We start from the raw sequence: 12,294 nt of genomic DNA, 5'->3' as shown, positions 1-12,294 counted from the left end.
CACGGCTCAGCAGTCAGTATCACATAGGATAGGATTAGATACACAGCTCAGCAGTCAGTATCACACAGGATAGGATTAGATACACAGCTCAGCAGTCAGTTTCACACAGGATAGGATTAGATACACGGCTCAGCAGACAGTATCACACATTATAGGATTAGATACACGGCTCAGCAGACAGTATCACACAGGAGAGGATTTGATACACGGCTCAGCAGACAGTATCACACAGGAGAGGATTAGATACACGGCTCAGCAGACAGTATCACACAGGAGAGGATTAGATACACGGCTCAGCAGACAGTATCACACAGGATAGGATTAGATACACGGCTCAGGAGACAGTATCACACAGGAGAGGATTAGATACACGGCTCAGCAGTCAGTATCACACAGGAAAGGATTAGATACACAGGTCAGCAGTCAGTGTCACACAGGATAGGATTAGATACACGGCTCAGCAGACAGTATTACACAGGATAGCATTAGATACACAGCTCAGCAGTCAGTATCACACAGGATAGGATTAGATACACGGCTCAACAGTCAGTATCAAACAGGAAAGGATTAGATACACGGCTCAGCAGTCGGTATCACACAGGATAGGATTAGATACACGGCTCAGCAGTCAGTATCACACAGGACAGGATTAGATACACGGCTCAGCAGTCAGTATCACACAGGAGAGGATTAGATACACGGCTCAGCAGACAGTATCACACAGAAGAGGATTAGATACACGGCTCAGCAGTCAGTATCACACAGGAGAGGATTAGATACACGGCTCAGCAGTCAGTATCACACAGGAGAGGATTAGATACACGGCTCAGCAGTCAGTATCACACAGGACAGGATTAGATACACGGCTCAGCAGACAGTATCACACAGGAGAGGATTAGATACAAGGCTCAGCAGACAGTATCACACAGGATAGGATTAGATACACGGCTCAGCAGTCAGTATCACACAGGATAGGATTAGATACACGGCTCAGCAGTCAGTATCACACAGGGGTGGATTAGATACACGGCTCAGCAGACAGTATCACACAGGATAGGATTAGATACACGGCTCAGCAGTCAGTATCACACAGGATAGGATTAGATACACGGCTCAGCAGTCAGTATCACACAGGACAGGATTAGATACACGGCTCAGCAGACAGTATCACACAGGAGAGGATTAGATACACGGCTCCGCAGTCAGTATCACACAGGATATGATTAGATACACAGCTCAGCAGTCAGTATCACACAGGAGAGGATTTGATACACGGCTCAGCAGACAGTATCACACAGGATAGGATTAGATACACGGCTCAGCAGTCAGTATCACACAGGAGAGGATTTGATACACGGCTCAGCAGACAGTATCACACAGGATAGGATTAGATACACGGCTCAGCAGACAGTATCACTCAGGACAGGATTAGATACACGGCTCAGCAGTCAGTATCACACAGGACAGGATTAGATACACGGCTCAGCAGTCAGTATCACACAGGACAGGATTAGATACACGGCTCAGCAGTCGGTATCACACAGGAGAGGATTAGATACACGGCTCAGCAGACAGTATCACACAGGATAGGATTAGATACACGGCTCAGCAGTCGGTATCACACAGGAGAGGATTAGATACACTGCACAGCAGTCAGTATCACACAGGATAGGATTAGATACACGGCTCAACAGTCAGTATCAAACAGGAGAGGATTAGATACACGGCTCAGCAGTCAGTATCACACAGGACAGGATTAGATACACGGCTCAGCAGACAGTATCACACAGGAGAGGATTAGATACAAGGCTCAGCAGACAGTATCACACAGGATAGGATTAGATACACGGCTCAGCAGTCAGTATCACACAGGATAGGATTAGATACACGGCTCAGCAGTCAGTATCACACAGGGGTGGATTAGATACACGGCTCAGCAGACAGTATCACACAGGATAGGATTAGATACACGGCTCAACAGTCAGTATCAAACAGGAAAGGATTAGATACACGGCTCCGCAGTCGGTATCACACAGGATAGGATTAGATACACGGCTCAGCAGTCAGTATCACACAGGATAGGATTAGATACACTGCTCAGCAGACAGTATCACATATGGCTTAGATGTAGGTTTTCTGTGAGGGATGATGATTAGATACCCCAGCTGTTGTCCTTCCTCCGCAGGTTCGGTGGGGCAGGGGAGCTGACTTGCAGCAGGGAGTTGTCAGTCCAGTTTGGGCTGATTAGAGCAGATTCTTGGGGAATTTTCCTGTTGTTCTGGGTAAAGCACTTGGGACAGTTTCTTCTCTCCAGAGAGTGGTATAAAGGGCGGCAGGAGACATTGTGTGCCGTGTCTGCCACACCCGGCTCCTGGAACCTGCCCGGCCACTTCTTGCTGTGTCAGGTGCAGACTGGATCTCTCTGTCCTGCTCTCTTCACATCCTTATTAAAATACCTTAGCTGATGTGTATCTAACCCACAGATCACCCCTCTAGGGCGCAGGAGCTGACACTCATACGGGCTTACGATGAAGCGTGACAGGTGTACGCAGCAGCCGTGAAAAGTAGTGGCACCGACTTCAGGGGGCAGAACTAGTGGTCAACCCAAAAGTAAGAAGTGGAGTGGAGAGATCTGATCCAGTGCTCAACCCAAAAATAAAAAGTGGGGAAAATAAACCTAATCTAGTGCTCAACCCAACATAAGAAGTAGAGTGGAGAGACCTATTCTAGTGGTCAACCCAAAAATAACAAGTGGAGTGAAGAAACCTAATCTAGTATTAAACCCAACAATAACAAGTGGGAAAAACAAACCTAATCTAGTGCTCAACCCGAGAATAAGAAGTGGGGAAAATAAACCTAATCTAGTGCTCAACCCAACATAAGAAGTAGAGTGGAGAGACCTATTCTAGTGGTCAACCCAAAAATAACAAGTGGAGTGAAGAAACCTAATCTAGTACTAAACCCAACAATAACAAGTGGGAAAAACAAACCTAATCTAGTGCTCAACCCAACAATAACAAGTGGGAAAAATAAACCTAATCTAGTGCTCAACCCAACATAAGAAGTAGAGTGGAGAGACCTATTCTAGTGGTCAACCCAAAAATAACAAGTGGAGTGAAGAAACCTAATCTAGTATTAAACCCAACAATAACAAGTGGGAAAAACAAACCTAATCTAGTGCTCAACCCGAGAATAAGAAGTGGGGAAAATAAACCTAATCTAGTGGGCAACCCAAAAATAACAAGTGGAGTGAAGAAACCTAATCTAGTACTAAACCCAACAATAACAAGTGGGAAAAACAAACCTAATCTAGTGCTCAACCCGAGAATAAGAAGTGGGGAAAATAAACCTAATCTAGTGGTCAACCCAAAAATAACAAGTGGAGTGAAGAAACCTAATCTAGTATTAAACCCAACAATAACAAGTGGGAAAAACAAACCTAATCTAGTGCTCAACCCGAGAATAAGAAGTGGGGAAAATAAACCTAATCTAGTGGGCAACCCAAAAATAACAAGTGGAGTGAAGAAACCTAATCTAGTACTAAACCCAACAATAACAAGTGGGAAAAACAAACCTAATCTAGTGCTCAACCCAAGAATAAGAAGTGGGGAAAATAAACCTAATCTAGTGGTCAACCCAAAAATAACAAGTGGAGTGAAGAAACCTAATCTAGTACTAAACCCAACAATAACAAGTGGGAAAAACAAACCTAATCTAGTGCTCAACCCAAGAATAAGAAGTGGGGAAAATAAACCTAATCTAGTGGTCAACCCAAAAATAACAAGTGGAGTGAAGAAACCTAATCTAGTATTAAACCCAACAATAACAAGTGGGAAAAACAAACCTAATCTAGTGCTCAACCCGAGAATAAGAAGTGGGGAAAATAAACCTAATCTAGTGGGCAACCCAAAAATAACAAGTGGAGTGAAGAAACCTAATCTAGTACTAAACCCAACAATAACAAGTGGGAAAAACAAACCTAATCTAGTGCTCAACCCAACATAAGAAGTAGAGTGGAGAGACCTATTCTAGTGGTCAAACCAAAAGTAAGAAGTGGAGTGAAGAAACCTAATCTAGTACTAAACCCAACAATAACAAGTGGGAAAAATAAACCTAATCTAGTGCTCAACCCAACATAAGAGGTAGAGTGGAGAGACCTATTCTAGTGGTCAAACCAAAAGTAAGAAGTGGGGTGAAGAAACCTAATCTAGTGCTCAACCCAAAAATAAAAAGTGGGGAAAATAAACCTAATCTAGTGCTCAACCCGAGAATAAGAAGTAGAGTGGAGAGACCTATTCTAGTGGTCAAACCAAAAGTAAGAAGTGGGGTGCAGAAACCTAATCTAGTGCTCAACCCGAGAATAAGAAGCAGAGTGGAGAGACCTATTCTAGTGGTCAAACCAAAAGTAACAAGTGGAGTGAAGAAACCTAATCTAGTACTAAACCCAACAATAACAAGTGGGAAAAACAAACCTAATCTAGTGCTCAACCCGAGAATAAGAAGCAGAGTGGAGAGACCTATTCTAGTGGTCAAACCAAAAGTAAGAAGTGGGGAAAATAAACCTAATCTAGTGCTCAACCCAAAAATAAAAAGTGGGGAAAATAAACATAATCTATTGCTCAACCCGAGAATAAGAAGTAGAGCGGAGAGACCTATTCTAGTGGTCAAACCAAAAGTAAGAAGTGGGGTGCAGAAACCTAATCTAGTGCTCAACCCGAGAATAAGAAGTAGAGTGGAGAGACCTATTCTAGTGGTCAAACCAAAAGTAAGAAGTGGGGTGCAGAAACCTAATCTAGTGCTCAACTCGAGAATAAGAAGTAATTGGAGAGACCTATTCTAGTGGTCAAACCAAAAGTAAGAAGTGGGGTGCAGAAACCTAATCTAGTGCTCAACCTGAGAATAAGAAGTAGAGTGGAGAGACCTATTCTAGTGGTCAAACCAAAAGTAAGAAGTGGGGTGAAGAAACCTAATCTAGTGCTCAACCAATAAAAATAAAAAGTGGGGAAAATAAACCTAATCTAGTGCTCAACACGAGAATAAGAAGCAGAGTGGAGAGACCTATTCTAGTGGTCAAACCAAAAGTAAGAAGTGGGGAAAATAAACCTAATCTAGTGCTCAACCCAAAAATAAAAAGTGGGGAAAATAAACCTAATCTAGTGCTCAACCCGAGAATAAGAAGTAGAGTGGAGAGACCTATTCTAGTGGTCAAACCAAAAGTAAGAAGTGGGGTGCAGAAACCTAATCTAGTGCTCAACCCGAGAATAAGAAGTAGAGTGGAGAGACCTATTCTAGTGGTCAAACCAAAAGTAAGAAGTGGGGTGCAGAAACCTAATCTAGTGCTCAACTCGAGAATAAGAAGTAGAGTGGAGAGAGCTATTCTAGTGGTCAAACCAAAAGTAAGAAGTGGGGTGCAGAAACCTAATCTAGTGCTCAACCCGAGAATAAGAAGTAGAGTGGAGAGACCTATTCTAGTGGTCAAACCAAAAGTAAGAAGTGGGGAAAATAAACCTAATCTAGTGCTCAACCCAAAAATAAAAAGTGGGGAAAATAAACCTAATCTAGTGCTCAACCCGAGAATAAGAAGTAGAGTGGAGAGACCTATTCTAGTGGTCAAACCAAAAGTAAGAAGTGGGGTGCAGAAACCTAATCTAGTGCTCAACCCGAGAATAAGAAGTAGAGTGGAGAGACCTATTCTAGTGGTCAAACCAAAAGTAAGAAGTGGGGTGCAGAAACCTAATCTAGTGCTCAACTCGAGAATAAGAAGTAGAGTGGAGAGAGCTATTCTAGTGGTCAAACCAAAAGTAAGAAGTGGGGTGCAGAAACCTAATCTAGTGCTCAACCCGAGAATAAGAAGTAGAGTGGAGAGACCTATTCTAGTGGTCAAACCAAAAGTAAGAAGTGGGGTGCAGAAACCTAATCTAGTGCTCAACCCGAGAATAAGAAGTAGAGTGGAGAGACCTATTCTAGTGGTCAAACCAAAAGTAAGAAGTGGGGTGAAGAAACCTAATCTAGTGCTCAACCCAACATAAGTAGAGTGGAGAGACCTATTCTAGTGGTCAAACCAAAAGTAAGAAGTGGGGTGCAGAAACCTAATCTAGTGCTCAACTCGAGAATAAGAAGTAGAGTGGAGAGAGCTATTCTAGTGGTCAAACCAAAAGTAAGAAGTGGGGTGCAGAAACCTAATCTAGTGCTCAACCCGAGAATAAGAAGTAGAGTGGAGAGACCTATTCTAGTGGTCAAACCAAAAGTAAGAAGTGGGGTGCAGAAACCTAATCTAGTGCTCAACTGGAGAATAAGAAGTAGAGTGGAGAGACCTATTCTAGTGGTCAAACCAAAAGTAAGAAGTGGGGTGAAGAAACCTAATCTAGTGCTCAACCCAACATAAGAAGTAGAGTGGAGAGACCTATTCTAGTGGTCAAACCAAAAGTAAGAAGTGGGGAAAATAAACCTAATCTAGTGCTCAACCCAAAAATAAAAAGTGGGGAAAATAAACCTAATCTAGTGCTCAACCCGAGAATAAGAAGTAGAGTGGAGAGACCTATTCTAGTGGTCAAACCAAAAGTAAGAAGTGGGGTGAAGAAACCTAATCTAGTGCTCAACCCAAAAATAAAAAGTGGGGAAAATAAACCTAATCTAGTGCTCAACCCGAGAATAAGAAGTTGGAAAAAAAAACTAATCTAGTGCTCATCCAAACATAAGAAGAAAAGTGGGGAGACCTAATGTAGTGATCAATTCAAAAGTAAGAAGGGGAGTGAAGAAACCTAATCTAGTGCTCAACCCAAGAATAAGGATTAGGGTGGGGAGACCCAATCTAGTGCTCAACCGAAAAGTAAGAAGTGGAGTGAAAAAGCCTAATCTAGTGCTCAACCTGAGAATAAGAAATGGTGAAAACAAACCTAATCTAGTGCTCAACCAAACATAAGAAGTAAAGTGGGGAGACCTAATCTAGTGTTCAATCCAAAAGTAAGAAGTGGGGTGGAGAGATCTGATCTAGTGCTCCGCCGAAAAATAAGAAATGGGGAAAACAAACCTAATCTATTGCTCAACCCAACATAAGAAATAAAGTGGGGAGACCTAATCTAGTGTTCAATCCAAAAGTAAGAAGTGGGGTGAAGAAACCTAATCTAGTGCTTAACCGAAAAATAAGAAGTGGGGTGGAGAGACCTAATCTAGTGCTCAACCTAAAAATAAGATGTGGATGGGATAGACGTAATATAGTGCTCAACAAAAAAATAAGAAGTGGGGTGGAGAGATCTAATCTAGTGCTAAATCCAAAAATAAGAAGTGGGAAAAACAAACCTAATCTGGTGCTCAACCCAGACATAAGAAGTTAAGTGATGAAACTTTATATACTGCTCAATAGGGTTGAGCGACTTTCATTTTTTAAAGATCGAGTCGGGTTTTGTGAAACCCGACTTTGTCCAGAGTCGAGTCGAGTGCAGTCGGCCGATTACACAGGTCAACAAAAAAAATTTTTTTTTCTGGTGTCCAAAATATTTTAATGAATTTGGGGTATTTTTGGGGTGCTGATTCTGAATATGCTATCAGTTTTGCCAGATTGGCTCAAGTTTTTGAGATTTTTGGTATCTTATTTATAGCACTTGTTGGTAAATGTGACGCATCATCTCATTAATTTCTTTGGATTAGTACTTGAACTGAGCAGTTCTCAATATAGTTTTGTGTTAATTAGTGTTCTAAAAGTTTGTTCATAGCTTGATTTTTGCACTAACTTTATGTTGTTGTCTGTTTTCCAGTGAAAAGCATGAACTCATCAAGAAGAAGTTGTCTTAACGATCCAGACTCATTCTGTTACATTTGTGGTGAATACACACTGCCAAAACATAGAAGAAACATAACAGACTTCGTAAAAAAAGTGTATTTTGCCTATTTTGGGGTGTGGAGAGAGCCAAAAAATCATCATGATGACTGTTATTTCTGTGCAGTGCAAGTGCAAGGATTCAATAAGCATAAGAAACGAAAATGGGAGTAACATGGAATCTGCAAGAAGGCCTGTCCCTCATTGTGAAGATGTGCCTGTACCTGTGTTTACCATAAATAACAGTCATCATGATGATTTTTTGGCTCTCTCCACACCATTGGAACACCAAATTTGAAGCTTTTTCTTTGTCCTTTGCTCCATTTTCGTAATAATTCGATACATGCTTTGCACACTATGTGTGGTGCCCAAAACTTGTCTTGGTCCCCAAGCATAACCCCAAAATAGGCAAAATACACTTTTTTTACGAAGTCTGTTATGTTTCTTCTAAGTTTAGGCAGTGTGTATTCACCACAAATGTAACAGAATGAGTCTGGATCGTTAAGACAACTTCTTCTTGATGAGTTCATGCTTTTCACTGGAAAACAGACAACAACATAAAGTTAGTGCAAAAATCAAGCTATGAACAAACTTTTAGAACACTAATTAACACAAAACTATATTGAGAACTGCCCAGTTCAAGTACTAATCCAAAGAAATTAATGAGATGATGCGTCGCATTTACCAACAAGTGCTATAAATAAGATACCAAAAATCTCAAAAACTTGAACCAATCTGGCAAAACTGATGACATATTCAGAATCAGCACCCCAAAAATACCCTAAATTCGATGAAATATCTTTGGCACCAAAAATGCTGTTGACCAGTGTTATCGCTTAAAATCGGGGATCGACCGAAACACGAAACCCAATGCAAGTCAATGGGGAAGCATAGTCGGCAGCGAGTGGAGGCCAGGAAAACACCTACAGTGCCCATTTTAATGCCAAAAACATCCATTCTTGTTTCTTAAGCTTGTCAATCTTAATTAACTTTATAATAATAGTTGTTCAATGGAACTTGGGTCATTTGGCAAAAGTTGTGGGGGGTAGGGCTGGTTCAAGGTTTTAGTGGGCCCAGGAATCGTGGACTACGTCACGGCGGTGGAGCAGGGAGAGGTAAGTATTTAAACGTTGCAAGTGCTGTGATCCTGAGCAAGCAGGGGGGCACACTTGTTCGCATTGGCACTGGCACAGGGCCCCTCAAAGTACAGCGGTGTGTTTGCACGGCGGGGGCGCCTCCCACCAGCAGCGACACTTTTGCGTACTCTGAGGGGCCCTGTGCCAGTGACGTCGCCAACGAGTATGCCCCCCCCACCTGATGAAGGAACCTGCACTTTCATCTGCACCTTCCTCTTCGTCCCTGTGTAAGGTGGTATAACATGCGGGAAGGGGAACCTTACTTTCAGCAGGGTCAGATTCTGGCTGTGTAGAGTGCAAGGGGAATGTAGTGGTCTAGGTCAATGTACCAGCAGACTCATCTAGCAGTGGCTGGGCAATGGGCAGGATGAGGAGGAAACAGATATAGGGCCAAAGAATAAAGTAGGCTAAATGCAGTTCAAAATTGGTAACAGGACTAAACAGGCGGCATTGCTTTGTTTAGTGGAGTAGCAAACCCAGGAGCAGCAGACACTGTTTTAAGGGCCCAAACACACTAATAGGCCAAATGCAGTTTAATATCTGATACTTTAGGCCAAAAGCCTAAGACTGAAGCTCAGCTTTATTCAGTTGAGGGCAAACACCAGGGAGGGGCAGACACCGTTAGTAGGCCCTAACCACCAATTTTTAAAAACACAGCACTTAATGAGAGCCAGAAGGTTGAAGCTCAGCTTTATTAAGTTGAGGACAAACACCAGGCAGGGGCAGACACCGTTAGTAGGCCGTAACCAAAGTTGAAGGCCAAATGCAGTTTAATATCTGATACTATAGGCCGAAAGCCAGAAGGTGGAAGCTCAGCTTTATTCAGTTGAGGGCAAACACCAGGGAGGGGCAGACACCGTTAGTAGGCCCTAACCACCAATTTTTAAAAACACAGCACTTAATGAGAGCCAGAAGGTTGAAGCTCAGCTTTATTCAGTTGAGGACAAACACCAGGGAGGGGCAGACACCGTTAGTAGGCCCGTAACCAAAGTTGAAGGCCAAATGCAGTTTAATATCTGATACTATAGGCCGAAAGCCAGAAGGTGGAAGCTCAGCTTTATTCAGTTGAGGGCAAACACCAGGGAGGGGCAGACACCGTTAGTAGGCCCTAACCACCAATTTTTAAAAACACAGCACTTAATGAGAGCCAGAAGGTTGAAGCTCAGCTTTATTCAGTTGAGGACAAACACCAGGCAGGGGCAGACACCGTTAGTAGGCCGTAACCAAAGTTGAAGGCCAAATGCAGTTTAATTTCTGATACTATAGGCCGAAAGCCAGAAGGTGGAAGCTCCGATTTAGACAGTGGAGGACAATTTGAATTAGGGACTGCAGACAGACTTAGTAGGCTGTCCCCTGTGGACCATGCATCCACCACATTAACACATTGCGCCTTAATGGACACGTAATCTTCCGTGGCCATGCCTACAGGTCCATGCGTCTGTTGTCAGGTGCACCTTTGTACTCACAGATTGCCAGAGTGCATGGACAATGCGGTCTTTTACATGCTGGTGGAGGGTTGGGATGGCTTTTCTCGCAAAAGAAGTGTCGACTGGTTAGCTTGTAGCATGGTACAGCGTAGTCCATCATGGCCTTATTAATAGTAAATAAAATATATAACTAGGCTCTATGAACTTTTAAATAGGTTCCAGGGGTACACGGGCAGCATTGGTGTGGTCAGTGGAGGAGTATTGCAAGTAGGGGCCGCAGACAGGCTAACAAAGGCCTAAAATAACAAACAATAGGCAGGCATGGCAGTTTTAAATCGGTTACATGGATACACAGGCAGGCAGCATTGTGGTCAGTGGAGGAGTATTGCAAGTAGGGGCCGCAGACAGGCTATCAAAGGCCTAAAATAACAAACAATAGGCAGGCATGGCAGTTTTAAATCGGTTACATGGATACACAGGCAGGCAGCATTGTGGTCAATGGAGGAGTATTGCAAGTAGGGGCCGCAGACAGGCTCACAAAGGCCTAAAATAACAAACAATAGGCAGGCATGGCAGTTTTAAATCGGTTACATGGATACACAGGCAGGCAGCATTGTGGTCAGTGGAGGAGTATTGCAAGTAGGGGCCGCAGACAGGCTATCAAAGGCCTAAAATAACAAACAATAGGCAGGCATGGCAGTTTTAAATCGGTTACATGGATACACAGGCAGGCAGCATTGTGGTCAATGGAGGAGTATTGCAAGTAGGGGCCGCAGACAGGCTATCAAAGGCCTAAAATAACAAACAATAGGCAGGCATGGCAGTTTTAAATTGGTTACATGGATACACAGGCAGGCAGCATTGTGGTCAGTGGAGGAGTATTGCAAGTAAGTGCCGCAGACAGGCTATCAAAGGCCTAAAATAACAAACAATAGGCAGGCATGGCAGTTTTAAATTGGTTACATGGATACACAGGCAGGCAGCATTGTGGTCAGTGGAGGAATATTGCAAGTAGGGGCCGCAGACGGGCTATCAAAGGCCTAAAATAACAAACAATAGGCAGGCATGGCAGTTTTAAATTGGTTACATGGATACACAGGCAGGCAGCATTGTGGTCAATGGAGGAGTATTGCAAGTAGGGGCCGCAGACAGGCTATCAAAGGCCTAAAATAACAAACAATAGGCAGGCATGGCAGTTTTAAATCGGTTACATGGATACACAGGCAGGCAGCATTGTGGTCAGTGGAGGAGTATTGCAAGTAGGGGCCGCAGACAGGCTATCAAAGGCCTAAAATAACAAACAATAGGCAGGCATGGCAGTTTTAAATTGGTTACATGGATACACAGGCAGGCAGCATTGTGGTCAGTGGAGGAGTATTGCAAGTAAGTGCCGCAGACGGGCTATCAAAGGCCTAAAATAACAAACAATAGGCAGGCATGGCAGTTTTAAATTGGTTACATGGATACACAGGCAGGCAGCATTGTGGTCAGTGGAGGAGTATTGCAAGTAAGTGCCGCAGACAGGCTATCAAAGGCCTAAAATAACAAACAATAGGCAGGCATGGCAGTTTTAAATTGGTTACATGGATACACAGGCAGGCAGCATTGTGGTCAGTGGAGGAATATTGCAAGTAGGGGCCGCAGACGGGCTATCAAAGGCCTAAAATAACAAACAATAGGCAGGCATGGCAGTTTTAAATTGGTTACATGGATACACAGGCAGGCAGCATTGTGGTCAATGGAGGAGTATTGCAAGTAGGGGCCGCAGACAGGCTCACAAAGGCCTAAAATAACAAACAATAGGCAGGCATGGCAGTTTTAAATCGGTTACATGGATACACAGGCAGGCAGCATTGTGGTCAGTGGAGGAGTATTGCAAGTAGGGGCCGCAGACAGGCTATCAAAGGCCTAAAAT

The sequence above is a fragment of the Ranitomeya variabilis genome, chromosome 5 (genome assembly GCF_051348905.1).
Source record: "Ranitomeya variabilis isolate aRanVar5 chromosome 5, aRanVar5.hap1, whole genome shotgun sequence".
In the NCBI taxonomy this organism is placed as follows: Eukaryota; Metazoa; Chordata; class Amphibia; order Anura; family Dendrobatidae; genus Ranitomeya; species Ranitomeya variabilis.
The sequence above is the reverse complement of the archived record's forward strand: the minus strand, read 5'-3'. Positions refer to the sequence as shown.